Genomic DNA, 21,418 nt, shown 5'->3' with positions numbered 1-21,418 from the left:
CTGTTTCAATTTTGAATGCATGGGGTTTCATAAATTCGATTCTTGTTTCAGAGCTATTGTGATGCAATTTTGTTCAATTTTGTAAAAACCCTTTATCATGTTCAGCCTAAATGATTCCTTCACATTCTAAGGACTGTAATTTTACAAGTATACTGTGTACGGAGTAGGTTGATACATGGATCATATCATGGTTGATACATGGAGCATATAAATCATCAAAAAACTGGAACATGCTACAAATGTTCGATGTGTGCACTTTATTCGCCACTAACGCGTTTCAGCAGTGTTGTGAGTATAAACTTGTGAAGGACACATCTCAACTTAAGAGGAAAACGTGTCGAAATTTCCACCTTGTAATTGGCAAAGTTTATGCTCCTCCAATGGCATCACTGTTTCGGTGACAGCCGTCGATAGACCACATGCTATTCAACAGTCCCGCAGTGGACTGATCGTTAAGACGCGACTCCCAGCAGATCACTGAAGTCAAGCATTACTGGCTACCGTCAGTGTGCTGGTGGGTGACCGCTTGGATCAGCCTGCGTAGGAACCGAGGGTGTGTGGTATTGGTCCTCGTTAAACTGTTCTACCGTAAAGTGCTCGACTTCGCGTGCAGGTCGCCGGGCTACCGAACCGGGAGTGCCATCCCCTCTGCAGAGGATCACAATTGTGATGGCATGTCGGATCATCTTCAAGGATGTTTCCCAGATAGTCGCCAATAGCCCATTGTTCAGCTGTCGTGTGACGTAAGTGAACAACAAGTAAGTGAATAGCTATTCAACGTATGAATGGGAACTATTTGTATGAATGCAAAATGAATATTGAACATTCTGTACCTGAAACTTGGTTTTTATTTTCTGTACGTCCTTTAAAAGACATTTGTTCCTTTTTTTTTTCTTAAACATTTCGTCCGAAATTGACATTGGTGAATATGGAGATGGCCAATTGAAAAACTCAATAGGATAGTTGGACGGTTTTACCACAAAAGTTTGTTTTCAAATGCGTTCAAAAGGTGTATTTGATGGAATTTACATGGCTTCTAGCTGTCAGTTGGTGGAAAAGTTCAATCAGAACTTGTAAAACTAAAAATAGCTCATTTACAAAAATTAAACCGATTTTGCAACTGATTGACACATCTAATTTTAAATTTAGATAATTTTTCTTAAATGAATTTACTTTTTAGCATCTTTTCGTAATTTATTATTCATTTTGCTAAAATTTCTAAGAACAATATATATTTTTCAAAAATATGGACTTCGCGAAGTTCAAATGCATAAAATATTTCTAATTCTAAATGTTATAGTTTAAATACTAAAAGGTGGATAGTGATTGCTGTACCCATAATTTCGCATTTCGTTCCTTAAAAACATTTTTCCATTTTACAAATAAATAAATAAATAATAAAAGTTTTATACATTTTTCTGATCAAAGTAGAAAGTGTGAAAACAAACTCAGATGAATGACTATAAATACGTACTTGGGTGTTGAAGGAAAAGAATAAAACTCGAAAAATATTTCGTTACTCAATGAGTTAGAATTTTTTAAAAAAATCGTTTTCTTCGTTGTTCCTATAATATTCGTGAATGTTGAAAGAAAATTTAAAAATATATTTTCAAATACATTTTGTATAGTACAAACAGGCTTTTCACATAAAAGCACTCTTTGGGCTTACTTTTTCATCGAGTGCAGATATTTAGAAGCATCTTTTCGTTTTATTTTACAATAAAAAGCTTTCTTTTATAACGAAGATATGTCAGTGGCTGTGCATATTTCAAGAAGACATTTTTTCTCCTTGTCTCATTTTTTTGTAGAGTGATATCTTGACGTTTTAAGATACGAAAGAAGGTATTTTTTTTGTTATGGATAGTTCTTATTTATGTATGTCCAATATTTGTACAAAATAAATATATTTTATGATATAAAAACATATTCTAAGAGAGAAAATAGCAAAATCGACATTATATTAAAATCACTTTCTCATTTGCAGTTAGGATTGTACAATTAATTTAGTACTCTATTAGAACATAAAGACTCACAGAACAACTACAACTATAATTAATGCGACTCTTAATTAAAAGCAAATCGCAATTGATCCAAATATCCAAGATCCCAAATATCACTCATTTGTATGGTACAACTGCAATAACATGAATATTTTTATATAATGAAGTAAACAGAAATAAGCTACATTTTTCTCTCATAAATCAAAAAGAATTGAGAAATTTTTTTTAGTTAGTTTCACACATCAAGCCATATTTTAAAATCCTAGTGTTAAATAAGTATAAGACATAATTCTTTTTTCAAAATCGTTTGGGATTTAAAAATTTTTTTTGTTGAAAATCGTCTGTAAACTGTAACTTTGCATCGCAGGAAACGCAAACTATAATATTATTAAAAAAAGAGGATTTTATTTCGTTTCATAAAAAAATTCAGAATGCCAGGAGGAAACGAAATTATTATCTGAGAAAGAAGTTCGAAAAATTTAGTTTCTTAAAGCGTCTAGAAAGTCGGAACGTGTAATACGTAAGTCAATTAAATGTTTTGAAACTGCTGCTCATTATGTTTTAAGCAAAAATGATCCTTATGGAAAATTTTAAAAATTCAGTAAGAATATATATATATATATATAGATATAAATATATCAGTTTGTTATTTAGATATCAGTTGTTTGTTATTTTTTTAATTATTATTTCCCCCCCCCTTTTCTTCATATGTCTATAATTTTTCTTTGTTTTATCTTCATTTCATATATATATATATATATATATATATATATATATATATATATATATATATATATATATATATATATATATATATATATATATATATATATATATATATATATATATATATATATATAATATATATATAATATATATATAATATATATATATATATATATATATATATATATATATATATATATATATATATATATATATATATATATATATATATATATATATATATATATATATATATATATATATATATATATATATATAATAATGAAACTTATGAATTTTTTTCCGGCTCTTTAATATTTTTTTCTGAATATTTTTAAAAATATTTTGTTGTAATTTTTGTAAAAAAATTTTTTGAGTGATCCTCACACTATTGTATTAATATACTTTGCTTTGGCTATATTGATATAATATCAGAAAGCAATCTTTTTTAAGGGTATAATTATGTGGGCTGATGAAAAGATTATATCTTTTATTTTCCAAATTTTTTAAAAAAATTTTATCCTTTTTTTCCCCCAGTTGTTTGTTATTTTTTTATTATTATTTTTCTTTTCCCCTCCTTTTTTCATATGTCTGTAATTTTCCTTTGTTTTATCTTCATTTTGAACTTAAATACAGTATATATATATATATATATATATATATATATATATATATATATATATATATATATATATATATATATATATATATATATATATATATATATATATATATATATATATATATATATATATATATATATTCTTCTTTAAATTAATAATACAATTGAGATACTATTTCTTGATTTGCTTTGACTAGACTGTCAAAACAAATGAAATTCTATGAAATATTTCATGACTTTCACTGCTAAATGACGACAGCCATATTTCATTTCCCCTGACTAACATAAGTTTTTGCTTGTACGAGTAGTTGCAATAGTTTGAGCACGATCCCTTTTTTTAAATTCCTGAAAAGTTACCTAATCTTGCATTGCATTATGGTGAATAAAGGTTTCTTCAAACTCTGCCTTGAAGCTATTCCTAAAGTAAGGTCTGTGTTTTGTTGAAAAGTACAAAATTTCGTTTATTGTCTATCATAAATGCATGAACTCAAAATTTTGCCTTTTTCTATTATTTTAACGTAATTGGAAATTTGATAAAAATGTAATTCTGCAGACAGTTTTTTAATACCTATTGAAAAAAGTGCGGTTTCTGCATTCCTTCGTTCTAAATGGAACAGTCGGATAATTTTCTGGGAAGATCGAGCGTAAGTACTTGAAGATTTCATTAACATGCACACTTTTATTAACATGCACAAAAATGAGCCGCGATGGCTTGGGGGATAGAGCGTTCGCCTTCCAATGAGGCGAACCGGGTTCGAATCCCAGTCGATACGAATTCCGCATCCGGCTTGCACCGCCCACTGTGCTGACGTGAAATATTCTCAGTGGTAGACGGATCATGGGCTAGACTCCCCTTGTAGTCAGACTAACCGTGGGAGGTTCTCGTGATCTTCCTCTCCCTATAACGCAAATGCGGGTTAGCTCCATCAAAAAAATCCTCCACGGAGGCAAATTTCTCCCAATACTCGATCCAGGAGTTTCCTTGTCTTCTGGATTGGGTTCAAAATTGCAAGACTACGCAGTTGAACATTAGTAGTCGTAAACCCGAAAATTGGGTCGGCTGTGCAGCGACGGTTACAAATAAAATAAAATACGCAGTTTAATGTCATATTTAATTAAAATAGCACGTAGACAAATGAAAAAATAAGGTTTCTTGCATTCTAAGTGGGCATAGATCCTGATATCCGTGTTTGTTCTCCAAGGCATGATTATTTGTGTCTCCGGTCATACCCGTTTCTATTAGAATGTAAAATGGTAGAAATAGCACTGAGTTTGTTGTTAAGAACAAGTGACTGTAATCTTCCGTATGGTGCGTGTCAAAATGTCCTCAGAGCTCGGCCTTATTTTTCCTAGAATGGCCTTATTTTCCAGAAAATATATTGCAAGAAACCAACAAAATTTGATTAGATCTTCACATAATTGTCTTAGTGGTATGAGAGCTTAGCTTGCTGATTTATTGGTGTAGATTATAATTTTAAAAAAAGGAATAAACTGAGTAAAAGAGGCTTTCGATCAGGGCTCGAAAAACAGCCCGTCCGCCCGTCCTCGGCGGTCAAAAATTCCCCGCGGACAACAAATTTCTAGAATCTGACGTCCGCGCGGACGGCCATTTTCCCGTTAATGTTCGTGATACATTTTAAATTTTTGTTATCTTTCAAGAGTCTAGCGCCTCACTTCTAAAATGACCCTCTAATCTAGAAATACAGCAACATACTGCTCATGGTGGAATTGATGTTTTCTCTGTTTGGGAGTACTGCAGCGGTTGAAAGAGGCTTTTTAGCAATGAACTTACAAATAAACACATTACGTACTGGCCTTAAGCAAAAAGCGTTTAACGCAGTTATGAACATCCACCTAAATGGAAAACCACTTTCAAATTTCTATGCAGAAACCTCTGTAAATCATTGGCTTGATTGTGGAACTGCCAAACGTCATACTTGATTCATTTAAGAAACGCAGTACCCTCGGATAACTTGACATTCCAGATAACTTGACTTTTTTCATTTATATTATTTCATAAAGAAAATACTAGGTTACTATTAGTAACTTAGTATATGCTATATGATGTAATGCGTATTACTGTATCATGTAATCCTAGTAACTACTGATTCATTGTGCAATTTATATAAATGTTTGTAATAAATAAGAGAAAATTATTATTTTTTTTTATTTAGAAGCGACGGGTCAGTTTCAAAGGAGGACGGGTACTTTGTTGGACAAGCCGTCCTCGGGGACGAGTAAAATTTCTGAGTTTTTTCGAGCCCTGCTTTCGATGGATTCTTCTAAATATGGTTGAGGGCATATTTTAGCAGCAATCAAGATGATAGAGTTCCAGCAGGTGAGTAGACTAAAGTTTGGATCATTAAATGTTAATTCCCCGTATTCCTCCATCGCCATGAAATAGTTCTTCTTTTTTAAAACTTTATCTTCCAAGAATTGCTCGGTTGATATCCATCAATGTTTAAATTTTTCATTCAATTTTGCTTACCTTTAAGTGGTGCAAAACTTGTAACAGACTATTCAATTCTTTTTTGACACATAGTAGATTAAACAAAAATAACAAACAATAAATAATTACAAAAAGAATAATAAAGAAACAACACAATAGTTAACTACATGGAGTTCTTTTTGACTAAACAGGTTCTATAATTGTGTGCAAATGTTTTCTGGCTTACTTAAAAAGTGGATATAGATATACATAATGGATAACATATGGATATAGATAAAAAGCGAAGTTAATATTTTAGGGCTAAAACTTTCGACTATCATCCTGCCTAAAATTTTGAGACCTTATTTTCTGATTACGGCTCTCATATTTAAAAGGTCAAAAATTTAGATCCGTCGAAAAGAGAGTAATGTTTATTCAGAGAATTTTTTTCCTTATTTCGCGCCCTAAAATGTCATCTGCACTAGTTAATTTGCATATTTAATAAGGTAAAACACTCGAACCATTGAGATTAAGTGCTAGTGTGTGAAAATCAGATCACTATAATAAATATTTAAAATGGATCATTAAAGATAAATTTTTAGTAATACAAAAAAAGTTTTAGTAATACAAAAAAATTTATATAACAAAAATCAGAAAGTAAAAATCACGACCGATCAATGTGAGCACAACTTATGCACTATACACATCATATTAAAAGAAAGAAAATCAGTTCTTTTTCGTTTTTCCCTCTCAGGGAAAAAATCTAATTGCTCTCCCTGTCACAAGTTGCATTTATCCCTTTTTACAGCTCCAAATCTCACTACTAGATAGTAAGAGATAGTACACACTAAAAGATTGTACAAACATACAGTACATACTAAGAGATAGTACAGAAAAAAGATAGTAGTACATAAAAGATAGTTACATTATTTTTTGACCATTCTATACTGCACCGTGACACTTTCAAAAATTTCGTATCGTTTTGAATTGGATTTTCAAATAATAAAAATTTAATTAGTTTAATGTTGGTTCACCAACTGCTTTGTTCAAACAAGTTTCTGTTTTATTTGTTTCCGTTACAACAAAATATATATATATATATATCTTTGTCTAATAAATTATACAGATAACAATTTCTAAAGGTTCTCTGACGCCTACTGGTGATAAATATCTTATTTCCGCAAAGAAAAAATATATAACCAATCATCATAGCTAGGTTTTTTATAAGGAAACATGTTCAATATTGTTTCTCATATTTTCTCAGGAAAGCGGAAAACACCTTATTATTGATCCACATCAAAAAGCTACTATTTTATGAAACCTTACGAAATATTGAACAGATCCTTATATATCTGACATTTATAGAAATAAGATCTCTTTCTGATGTTGATCATTGAGTGCTTCGGTTCAAATTCTCTTCCTTGCAAAGAGAAAAGAGAAAGGAAAAAAGCTTAGATCAACTTTAACAAGAGTTCGATTTATGTTCTTTAAATTTTTTTTTCTTCTCTTTTTTCTCAAAAGTTGTTAACTAACTAAACATTTATTTATTTTCTGAAAAAAAAGTAACTTTAAAGAAAGTATGGAATGTCTAGGATTAGATCTCAATTATTATTATATATATTTTTATTATTATCGAGATCATACTTCCAATTTATTTTGCTCAAGCTTCTTAAGCATCAATGCTGCAAGTCTTTATTTAATATTTTTTTTTTCGTTTTCCAAAAACGCATCATTAACAGGAATTGTACAAAAGAACAGAGTTAGAATTTTAAGAAAAAATTTCGTCAGATTGAGAAAGTTACGAAGAACCTAGATGTAGGGTCTTCTCTAATCTTAATGAATTAAAGTGCATTGATTTCCATGGATTCAAAACTGTAAAATGCAAGAATTAAAACGTATTTTAACACCCCTTTCTAAAATTGTTGCAAAGTGGCTTATATTAGAAACTGCAAATTAATATTTAAGGTAAAGAGAAAACGTTTATAAAAATGAGACGAATTTTTGGAAAAGAATTCGGAAAAAGCAACGCTAAATTCGTTTTGATTGTTCGAAGAACTTGAAGTGTTTGGAATAATCTTCTTCTTCATTTAATTTCCATCGGCAGTCAAACAGTATTTGATTGAATACTTGAAGATGTTTTCTATAATCTTCTTTTTTTTTCTCCATTTAGTTTCCTTTGGCGGTTGAACATTATGTGATAGAAGGCTTGATAATGTTTCTAATAATCTCTTTCCCCTCCTATTAGTTTCCTCTGACAATAAAACATTATATAAAAATAAAACTTCAAATATACTTGCAATTATTTCTTTTCTACACTTCTTAGTTTTCTCTGACAATCAAATAGTATTCGATCAACGGCTTATTATTTTAGGCATTTTAATACTCTCGGGGGTATATTCTTCCATCCCTTCAGTTTTCTCCGGCAATCAAGTAAACTTTCGTGTACCTCACCTCTCTTTCCTGGTTAATTATTCAACAGGATTTGATAAAATTTATTACCCATTATCGAAATGGGTCTTGGTTTGGATCTGATGGCGTCCACACACTTTTCAACTGCGTTCAAAACTAATAATAAACAGTGCGCATGCGTCACCATTGCATGCATTCCTATGACGACCACTGCTGTTTTTCTTTTTATTTCCACTAGCCGGCATTTTTAAAGTATTTACATGATAATAATTTAAAGTATTTTTATATTATTTTTATTATTAACGTATAATGACTGGCTTGACGGTGATTTCAATATAAATATGAATGCTGAGGAAGGAAAAGTATTTTGTGACGTCTTGAAACACGTACATAGGCAGGATATGAAAAACCAATCCGACGACAAACATCAATGGAGAGTTTTTGCAACCCCTAATTTGAAATGTTGTGGCGTTTAACGGAGTCAATCCAGAAACAAATAGTATTTGACCAATGGGTAACCGGTGATCGTAATAAGGTGATCACAACTTTTATGTTTTTATTCCTTTTACCTCGCTTAAATATTAATTTAAGAAATACGTATGTTAAAAAAAGAAACACAATATTATATATATATATATATATATATATATATATATATATATATATATATATATATATATATATATATATATATATATATATATATATATATATATATATATATATATATATATATATATATATATATATATATATATATATATATATATATATATATATATATATATATATATAATATATATATGTATATATATATATATATAATATATATAATATATATATGTATATATATAATGTATATATATATATATATGTATATATATATTATATATATATATATATATATATATATATATATATATATATATATATATATATATATATATATATATATATATATATATATATATATATATACATATATATATATATATATATATATATATATATATATATATATATATATATATAATATATATACATATATATATATATAATATATATATATATATATATATATATATATATATATATATATAATATATATACATATATATATATATATAATATATATATATATATATATATATATATATATAATATATATACATATATATATATATATAATATATATATATATATATATATATATATATATATATATATATATATATATATAATATATATACATATATATATATATATAATATATATATATATATATATATATATATATATATATATATATATATATATATATATAATATATATACATATATATATATATATAATATATATACATATATACTATAGTGTTCGAATTAATTGGGACAAGCAAGATTTTCTCATTCGAGTTGGTATGGGATTGCCAATGATGCCTTGAACCGCTTCAAACCAGTTATATCTGCCTTGAGCTGCGGTGACGGATGGACCTTCACTATAATTTACTCGTCTGACTGGTTTTAGAGTATTTGTAGTTCAGTTGTGAGCATTTCAGTGTGGAAACTGGTGGTTACAATTTTGAGTTTAGTCTAACACAAGTTATGTGCTTATAAAAGATGGATATTAGTCCGAGGAAGTGCTCTAAAATTATCACTCTTAATGAACACACTTCTATGACTGTAAGAGACATCGCTACAGCAGTTGGTGTAAAGAAATCTAGTGTTTCTAGAATTCTTAGAACATTTCAAAATTCCGGCTCATCCTCTCCAAAAAGAAAAGGAAAATGTGGACGCAAACGGAAAACTACTCCAAGAACTGATAAAAGTCTAATAAGAAATAGTAAAATTAATCCAAGAAAGACGAGCACAGACCTCCGAAGGGATTTATTGGATTGTGGTGTTGATGTGAGTACTTCAACTGTGCGAAAAAGTCTTCTAGAAGTTGGACGTAAGGTGAGAAGACCAAGGAAAAAACAATTTCTAACTCAGAAAATGATGAAAAAACGTTTAGCATGGGTCAGAAAATGCCAAAAATGGACTGTAAATGACTGGAAGAAAGTGGTTTTCAGTGAAGAAACACATTTATTTGTGCAGGGATACAAATCAATTGTAGTTAGACGAAGTGAAGGCGAAAGTCTGAGACCAGATCATATCCAACAGACTGTAAAACACCCTTCTAAACAAATGTTTTGAGGTTTCTTCACAACAAATAGCACTGGAAGCTTAGTGCCTCCAAAAGGCATGATGAATTCAGCCAAATACATCGATATATTAGATAGTAGGATTGTTCCATTTATGGAAACATTCGACTGAACATTTCAACATGATTTGGCCCCTTGTCACAATTCCAAACTGGTTCAGAATTTTATACGAGAAAACAAAATACAAGTGCTTGATTGGCTTGGTAATACACCAGACCTAAATCCCATTGAGAACCTGTGGCATATTCTAAAGAATCGCTTAGCCAAGAGGAATTGCACGACAGGAGAACAAATGATAAAAAGTGCTATTCAAGTGTGGTTCCACGACGATGAAGTCAAGAACATGTGCGCTACACTAGTGGAATCAATGCCAAAACGTTGTTCTTGAAGTCATATCTCTTAAAGGAGGACATACTTCATATTAATACAGACATGTATCAATGTAACTTAAGGTATGTAATGATTAAAAGCTAAAGTTTCAATAAATCACTTTTTTTTTCATCTGTCCTAATTAATTCGAACAGTATAGTATATATATATAATATATATATATATATATATATATATATATATATATATATATATATATATATATATATATATATATATATATATAATATATATACATATATATATATATATATATGATATATATACATATATATATATATATATATGTAATACAAAAAGTAAATACTTTTGTATTAATAAAAGAATTAAATCTCTTTCGTTTTCATAAAATGTCTTTGTTAAAGAATAAGCGTTGAGAGATTCTATTTTGGGAATTCAAGGCTGAAAACATACCATTGAAATATAAATAGATTTATATTTCAAGGGAAGAGTTATTTTTAGAATCGTTCCCTTTTTCAATTCCATATAAGGAAGCAGAAATGATTTTCCTTAATGCGTAAGGTTACAAGGAATGTACGAATGTGCCTTTTTACTTCAAATCTAGTGTTGGTATAAAACGTAAGAGCGCATAGTTTTGCGTGTCCTTTTCATCATGATGTGATCCAGATAAGCTGTTGCGGGATTGTCCGGAGTCTTGTCCATTCCCCTCCCGTAGGGAGCGTGGACGTCAACTGTTAGCAATACCAGCCTACATTTAATAAACCTGTTTAGAACGTATGATGGCTTAAGACTGCAATTATTTCAAGCTAAAGACAACACTGATAACAGGGTTGGAGCCCTGTTATTACATATATATATATATATATATATATATACAACATACAACATACATATATATATATATATATATATATATATATATATATATATATTATTTGTTTTTGTTCAAAATTTTCTTTTTCATTTTTCTGTAATACGTAAAAAATAACAATATACGTATAAAATAATAATAAAGGAAAAAAGCATTTTCCTTTTTAATATCGATATAATTTTTCTTGCTCTTCAAAAGTAAGAAAAAAGCAGGAGTTAATAAAATTACTTCTTAATTAAAATACATTATTTGAAATGAAACGTTGAAAGTCTCCGAAATTCATAATTTTTCATCTTCTTTTAATAATCATAATAAGATACTTCAATTCAGTTTCAAAATGTAATTAAAAGGCAAATACTATCCTCGATTGTCATTTAAAGCAGTTCTGATTTCTTATTTTAATATAAATTGGGATGCTTAAAATGACAATGGTGTTAATTACTTTTTAAGCAATAGGCTATACTGGAAATTTTCTTATTTCAGCAACCATTTTATTTTAAATATGTATGAATTATATTCCTCTAAAAGATGACGGTACCTCATTTTGAATACACATTTTGCTGTAATTATTTTTGTGGAAACATTAAATTTTCCGCAGAACAAAATAAATATGACTAACGCCATTGTGAGTTTAGCCTGCCGAATTATAAACCCATATACTACAATATATTTCTTAATAGGTTTTAAATGTTCTCCGTAGTAAAAATATATTTTGAAAAATACTTGAGACCAAGCGCACTAATGGTGTAGGTGCTATTGTCTGTAATAGTGTGTGGCCTTTGCAAAATAAATAAATAACTAATGAAAATAGATTTTTTTTTTCCGATGAAACCTTCGCTAATGAGATTGAATTTTTTTTCTCAATTATTTCTGCCGTGAAAGAATATGAAAGAAATGTTAAAATATATTGCCTTACAAATGTTTTATTAGTAGCATTTTAGTATTGTAAGCAAACCAATTCTTTGGAAAACAATGTATGCATATTTTTAAAATATTTTTTGTTTTTTCATAAATTGATTTATATTTCCACTGCTTAATATTTATTATTGTATAATTAAGACAAAGACTTAATTAGTCGGAGGTAAAAATATTTTCTAGACTCTTTGTCTGTTTTGAGAACTTTAAGGCTAACAATCAGGAGGCAAAAGTTTTGGATCTTATGAAATAATTATATAAATATTTATAGCAAAGTTAGCAAAAATATTACTCGAATAGAATATACTATGGCAATAGCATAAATGTTTAATTAATATTAAGTTCCGTTATTATATTTCAAAGTTTTTAAGTCTATGCTGTCAAATTATTGAAAAGTAACAGAGACAGTTATTGAAAATATTAAATATAAATTGCGTTAAACAAAATGTAAAACACAAAATATGGAAATTGGTGAAAAATAACCATCTCTGTAACTTTATCATCAATCAATCACCTCCCTTATCGAAATCGAAGGAGACGATGAAAAAAAAATTTAAGCTAATTTATGTCAGGATAAAGTTATATCGGCCAAGTTATATTACTTTTGAAATCTATCGTAAATTCTTCAAATTTATTTATTTTAAATTTAACATGATAGTTAAAGTATAAAGCATGATTTTGACTAAAATACTTTTACGTATGTAAATACTTTCCTGAGAATCTGAAAAAAAGTGTTTCATGTAGTATTATTTCCGATGTTTGAGGCGAACGTTGAAATTACAGATGCCTCAGATCTAGAAGAAAATTCGATGATAGAGAAAAAAATTTTCCTCGAAAAAAAGTTCCTCGTATTTTTCTTTTTTTTTTTCATTTACGTGGTTTAAGGTAGAGGTGAACTTGGGCTCGCTTATGAAATGTCTGAGCCCACCCGAGTCCGAAGAATTTAAATTGAAGCCCATCCAAGCCCGAGATACATATGATTACTTAGAACCCGAGTCCGAGATAGACTTTGGTTACAGAGCAAATCAGTCTCGCGATTCAGCCTTTGCTGCCTTAACACGGAATTAATTAGTCCTTAAATCCTTTTTATCACAATTAATTGACATTAATTACATTTAATTAATGTAATTGATTGACATTAATTACATTTAATCAATGTAATTAACATTAATTGCATTTAATTAATAAAATTAATTAACATTAATTACATTTCATCAATGTCATTAATAAACTTTACTTACATTTAATTAATGTAATTAATTAACATTAATTACATTTACTCAATGTTATTAATTAACATTAATTAAATTAATTAATTAGATACAATTTGTACCTAACTTTACCCAGTGTTTGTTCCAAATTAATGAAACAAATTATGAAAATATTAACATGAGTCTGAGCCCACCCCTTAACCTTTACGTAAGCTCGACTTTTGGGGTTGGACTGAGCTCGTCTCTTCTCTAGTTGTGGACAAAAAGGAGATAGACGAAACTTATATTTTATGCATTAATTATATTTTTAATCAATAATAAAATAAACAATTAGTACTAATTAAGATTTAAAATATATAACTTAATTTTCACGCAACGATGGATAAATAAAATTAAATTTAGTTAGTTAGGTACACAGCTTAAAATATCGAGTATCTAATTCACGAGCTGCTGAGGAAATGTTTATGTCTCTTACGTCACGAAAAATGAAAGTTGAAGTTATTTTCGAAGGTTGGGAGCTAGGCTCGACCGTGGCAAGACTTATTATTCCAAGCCTCATCTGACTGAAGCGCCTCCCACTTTCTTCCCCATAATTAATCAAACTAATTATCATTTTCTCAGATACTTCAAACAATTTATTTGTTTAAAGCTGACACATAAGTGCCACATTATCCGTAAATAAAACTCAATTATAAATTTCAGACAGCTGTGTCTCAATCTTCGCCAAAGAAAATTAGTTAATAATATTTTTTTTCCCACCTTAAACGTCTCTTTCAATTAAATGTAGTTAAATTTATTAATTGAATGTATTTATTTTATTTTATAACCGTCGTTGAACAGCCGACCCAATTTTCGGGTTTACGACTACTAATTTTCAACTCTGTAGCCTTGTGTAATAAATGGACTCTCAGTGTAATAAATGGGAACTAATGCACGTTAAATCTGTCGAGTCACAAAGTCCTCCATGTTCCCATAACAAATCATATCTCTGGGGGTACTGATCCAGGAGTTTCCCTGTCTTCTGTATTGGGTTCGAAATTACAAGGCTACGTAGTTGAACATTAGTAGTCGTAAACCCATTATTGGGTCAGCTGTTCAATGACGGTTATAAAATTAAAATGAAATAGTAAGACACTGAAGTCATAGAGCATAAAATGTAAACTAGTGAAATCACAATAGAATTAGTTAAAAGTTCCTTAAGAGTTTTTGGTTGAAATCCACCATCACAATCAACAAAACCTCCTAAATATATGTAAATAGAATAACGTTGACTTTTTTGTAGGAGTATAAATTTTGAACATCAAAATATGAGAATAACCGTCATCTGGAAAATATGGTATCAGTAATTAAATCAAGACAAGAGGTCGAAAGCCTGGCCTCCTATTACGTATTTCGCAATTTCTCTGAACCTATTTAAACAAATCAAATTTTTTGCAGAGAATTATAAATCTTGTTTCACTAAAGATAACTCTGTGTAAACACTATTCTCCATTTATAATTATTTCAATTATAAATTAACTAAACAGCTTGAATACTAAGGTAAACAAATATTTTTCTCCATTTCATAAATTGTAATTTTAAACGTCGAATTTCAAGTGGTATTTTCGAATAGTCTTTTGATGTAAAGAAAAAAAAAACCCAGAGATTTTGTTGAATTTTTGTATTTTGTCATTTAGAAAAGTTGTTCACAGCATTTAAAATTGAAAACATTTCGCGGTGTTATAATTTTCTAAATTTCCATCATCTAACTTAATGAACCTAAAACAAAACAAACAAAAAAAAATTCAATTTTTATTCTTTTACGATGGTTTTCTCCAAGCAAAAATTGGAATTCAGACATTTCGTTCTGATATTACTTTTCTCAATCGAGTACATTTGATATGAGAAGAATTGCACCAACCGCAGCATTTAACGATTCTCTTTGCTTATAAATTTCTCCAGAATCCAATCTTTTCTGCGGTAAACATCAAACAAGATTGGACTCTGTTGAAGCTTAAACAATGTATTATGAAAACAATGTTTTCCAGTAAATCGTTTCAGACTGTATGTTTAAGATATATCACAAGATATAACTTAAACAGTATAGGACATGAAAAACTCGAGTAGAATGGAAAGTTAAATTACTTCGGTACTTTTATATGATTTACATTGAAAATTTATTTCATTTGGTAACTTTGAATGATTCACTGTTACAATTTTTATTCTAAAATTATGGTAAAATAACCATGTTAAAACCGTAAAATAACATGATAAAATAACAGTTTGTTCATCCAATTGGCTATGAAGTTTACTGTAAAGAATATTATTTTATTTACGATTTTGAAACAGTTTACAGCTAGTATGGTTAAGAAACAATGAATATAAAAGTGTGCGTTTTTTTTAACCAATTATAATTAGAATGGTTTTTTAAAAAAAAGAAGTTTATCTGGACATGGGAGATAATTTAGCAGCTTTGTGGGGATGCCATCTATACGCGCATGAGAGTGTTGTGTTCTAATAGCCCAGGGTCTCAAATTTGGGAATACGGGAAGCTGGTACCCGGACCCCCATTCTATCGGTCATAAAATAGACAGATTACCCCTCTCGGCTATAATATGTATCCATTTGCAGATAGCTAAGTGGCTTTTAAAGGCGGATCTAGTTGGTACCATACAATACCAGTTGTTTATCCGTATTAGGTAAAATCAGTCAATAATCGGTTTTTATCACAGTTAACAGTTTGTACACCATCTTACTTATGGTTATTTCATTATTTTGTAGGAATATGGTAAAATAACAATGATATAAATTGTAATTTAACCATTTTTTTAGAAAAATTCCGATTTAGTGTGCGCAATAGGGTGTGCCGATTTTGAAAATCGAAATTGCCTGCGGTAAAAAAAGTTTTTAATTGTCAATTTTTGTATTTTTTTTAAAAACGAAATATATTCGCCTAGCCCTTCAAATTTGCAAAACACGTAAAAAATTACATTTTTAATTATTAATTTTACGGAATTAATGTTTACATTTTTTAAACGCCTGCTAGGAAAAGTTGTTTATTGGTATCAAATGTTTGTAAATAAATTATTAAAATTCTTTAAAAAATAGATATTTTTTGTTTTATAAAAAATGTTTTATTGAAAAACTAACTCTTAATTTTAATTTTTATTTTCCAAAAAATTTTTTTTTCAAGTATGCATTATTTGCACCGCCTCTTTTGAATGACATTGATCTAACGCTTACGAATGTTGGTATAATATACGCATTGAAAATAAAAAGTATAACAAGTTTATTGAAAATATATAACCACACTGTTATTACCTACAAAATACCTGAATCACAAGCTAAGGATACAATTTCAGTTTGATCATATCTTTTAAGATTTAAATAGTTATTGCATAGACAAAATATATTCTAGTAATTAAATAAATAATGAACATTAAAGAAAAATACCCGTTGAGCGTATAAATTAAAATAATACTCTAAACCCATAATCCACTGAACCCAAAAGATTTTAATTCAAAGGAAAAAAAATAAACCAAGTGATTTCTGTACATCTCTTACTATTTACATTTCTCGTCAAAAACATTTATTGATTTTATCAGCTTGTTTAAAATGCTTTTGGTGTTAATGATTATTTTTTTCCCTCCAGAACTCAAACAAAACCCCTTTTATATACTCAAAAATAGCTTATTTCGCCGATAATTAGTTTTCCTTTTCAAAAAAAAAACAAACTTATCTTTATTTTTACAGGGTAAGATACAAAAGTTCTTATTTCGCTTTAACAGGAAAAAAAAATGAAACAAGAAGACGATCTTAATTATTTTGAAAATGCTTTTAATTTAAAAACAAAAAATGAAGCGTTTTTCATTCAAAAGAGATAAAAAAAAAAGAAACTCTCAGTTACAAAAATACATTCTTAGTTCTTGTAAAATTTTCTGCTACCAGAAGATGGATTTGAAAATTCAAAAGGAAATAACAAAACTGATGTTCTAGTTTTATGAGAAAATAAAGATGTTTATCTATGAGTAACAACTGTATTAAATAAAATGAATCAGATACGTTATTTTATTATTATGTAAGTCAGCATCAACGCAAAATCCACAAAAAAAGAAATATTGAATATTAAATCTGATCTAATGATCCCATTTCCATGAGAGCAAAAATCAGATCTTAAGAGTGCGAGATGTAGACCTTAAAAATACTAGTTAAATCGAACATAGTTATTGTCTAGTTCTCTTAAATAAAAACTGATAGAAATTATTTTCTAAAATTATGTTAAGATAGCCGGCAGCAGTCTGTCCATCAAATTACGCTTAGGAACAATTTTTATCTTTACGGTTTAAAAAATGTTTTCAAATGGTACGGTTAGAAAGCCATGAATACCGAAGTATATAGTTTTTGTAACCATTCACTACTAGCATGGTTTCAAAACAATGAAAATGAAGTTTTAATAGACACTGAAGTTAAGTTGGGGTTGAATAGTATTTTGTGAAGTGAACCATGCAGTGCGACTTAAATAATTCATCTAGTGGTGCCATCTATCTTGAGAGAGGGTAAACAAAAGACTTTTTTTAAAATTAAGCGGCTCAGAGGTGTGGCCATCAATGAGTGAATGAGGGTTTCGTATTTCAATAATGGCACCAAATGATGGAAAATAAAAATATGAATTCGTAATCTTCATCACATGGCTTTTAACTTTAAGTTTTCGAAGAACGGGTGCTCGATTCTCATTGGCAGTGGGCCTAGTTGGCGTGGATGAATTTCAGGATATTTAATCTCATTAAGCGAAAACAGAAAATAAATGATTTTTTTTATTCACAGTTAACAGTTTGAACAGGATCTTTCTTTATAGTTATTAGACTGTTTTAGTTCAATAAGATTAAATAAATTGTTATTTTACTATTTTTCCCCCCGAGAAATTCCTAAGAGTATAGAAATTAGACACTAACTATCCAATTGGAATAAATGAACTTTTTTTCTGCAAGTTTTTGATTCTTTTCCCTCAAAAGAAGAGCCCTAATGAGGTATATGGTCTCCAATAATCAGGAAATTTGAGTCGAATGTTTGATAAGAATTCTAGAAAATAAGAATAGTGGCAGGGCCAACTCGAATTCATATCTTAGATATCGCGGAATGCACAACGTGAAAGGGACAGAGTTTCTTAAATGCTTCGATTTGATTATTTATATTTACCTCATATCTAAGAAGATCTATGAAGCAAGGTAAGAGCTTCCTTTGGGTATTTTTTATTTTATTTTATAACCGCCGTTGAACAGTCGACCCAAATTTATGAGTTCACGATTACTAATGTTCAACTCCGTAGCCTTGTAATTTTGAACCCAATTCAGAAGACAAGGGAGGCAGGGCTTTTTGATGGAACTAACCCGCATTTGCGTTGCATGGAGAGGAAGATCACGAGAACCTCCCACGGTTAGCCTGACGGCAAGGGGACTCTAACCCGTGATCCGTCAACCACTGAGGATATTTCACGCCAGGACTGTGGTCAGTGCAAACCGGATGCGGAATTCGTATCGACTGGGATTCGAACCAGGTTCACCTCATTTGCTTTGGGTATGTTATAAAAAGGGAAAAATATCCTCTCTTGAATTAGAATCAGAGCAAAAATAATGCTTTTAAGAGGGCGCCTTAGGCTTTATGATCGGTTAACAGTTAACTTAGCCACGTCACAAAATGAAAATCTAACTAGTTGTCCTATGAATTAGCAATTGGATACTTACTTGTCAGCTACGTCACACGTGGGTCAGCCAATGATCTTCGACACACGTGCGTGACGTCCTATACAAGCATCAGAATCAGATTCGAAAATTGCTTCAGTGTGATTATAAGCCTTAAAACTGTTACGCTAACACGCCAATGCCCAACCACGTGATTATACACAGTCACATGATTAGACACAATCATGTGTTTATAGTTGTAAGCAGTACCCAATTGAAAATTATATAACTTACGCAACTCATTAGTGCCCGTGTAGCAAAGTGACTGATGTACGTTAAATCTGTCGAGTCGCAAAAGACCTTCATGTTCCCATAAAAAAAAACAAATACCTCTGGGGGTACTGGATTGGAGATCGATCGTTCTTTGATTCAGGTCAAAATTACGATCTGTGGATGAATGAATGGGTCCGCCCCATAAACGGGTGTGACGAATGGTGTGGCAGAAGTCGAATTCTTGGCCATAGAAGGCGCCTCTGGAAAACAAGAACAATCGCACCCCCTCGGCCTATAGGCGTACGTCAACAACAACTCTTTAGTACATTTTTCCTAACCAACTATAGCCACAAATTTCATTTATGAGTAATTTTCATGTCGTTTGGATAGATAATTGGACTCGCAAGCATTAGAATTTTCAATTTACTCTTGCCTTTTGAATCAGATATGGTATTACAATGTGATTTACTCGAATTACTCACTGAAAAAGTATTTTCCTGGCTAAGGACTGTACAATAACTACAGCAAGTTTCACGGTTTTTTACTACATCGATTTTCACTTTTGTATAATTTTGTTTTTGTCCGACCACAATAAGAAGACGATTGATGACCAAGTTATGATACACGTAGTTTTATAAAAACCGTTGAACAGCTGACCCAATTTAGGGTTTACGACTACTAATGTTCAACTCCGTAGCCTTGTCATTTTGAACTCAATCCAGAAGACAAGGGAACTCCTGGATCAAGTATCATGAGAAATTTGTCTTCGTGGAGGATTTTTTTTTGAGGTAACTGACCTGCATTGTGCTACGTGGAGAGAAAAACCACGAAAACCTCCCACAATTAGCCTGACGGGAAGTTTTTCTCTAATCCATGATCCGTCTACCACTGAGGATATTTTAGGTCTGCACTGTAGTCGGTGAGAGCCTGGTGTGGAATTCATATCGACCGGTCATCGCTGGGATTCGAACCCGGTTCACCTCATTGGAAGACGAACGCTCTATCCCCTTAACCACCACAGCTCTGATACATATAATTAACACTAGATTGCCTAAGGAAGTCATTTTGACTGCTTTTAATTTCAATTCGAAAAACAATTATATATATAATGACACAATTTCTTAGAATTTTATACAACATATAATTTTTTTATTGTTAATATTTACTAATAACTCGTTATATAACTGTAAATGATATAAAAAATATTAAAAAATATTAAAAAATACTTTTAAACAAATATCTTTACACATGATTTATTCTTTTACAATCCAGTCAATTTGACTGTTTTTGGGCAATATAGGTATATACTAAATTTCAGTCTTTCTAGTGTTAATTAAAATTAGGGTACGTAAAAGTGCATTTAATGATGTTCATGGTTGACAAGTAGAAAATTCCGTAATGACCATTCTTCAACGCTATTTAAATCCTCGAAATTCAACCATCTTCGTACTGTGGCTGAACTATTTGCACTTACTTTCCCCTTTTGTTTCAGAACATTTCCCCCCTAAATCTCTTAAGTAAATATTAATCTAACTTTCTTATTGTGAATTATTTGTTGATTGATAAAAAATATTTTTTGAATGTTAGGAAATATTTATTGAATGTTCGATTGTAAAAAATCTTTCCTTAGTTGCTTAAGTAGTTTTGAATACTTAGATTTTTTCTTTTTTTAATATTTTAAGCATTTTTTGTTATTTTATATACTTTTTGATATGTTAAACATATTTCAAAAGTTTTAAATAATTTATGAAC

Source organism: Parasteatoda tepidariorum, chromosome 6 (genome assembly GCF_982258835.1).
Source record: "Parasteatoda tepidariorum strain Cologne lab strain chromosome 6, Ptep-v5.0, whole genome shotgun sequence".
In the NCBI taxonomy this organism is placed as follows: domain Eukaryota; kingdom Metazoa; phylum Arthropoda; class Arachnida; order Araneae; family Theridiidae; genus Parasteatoda; species Parasteatoda tepidariorum.
The sequence above is the reverse complement of the archived record's forward strand: the minus strand, read 5'-3'. Positions refer to the sequence as shown.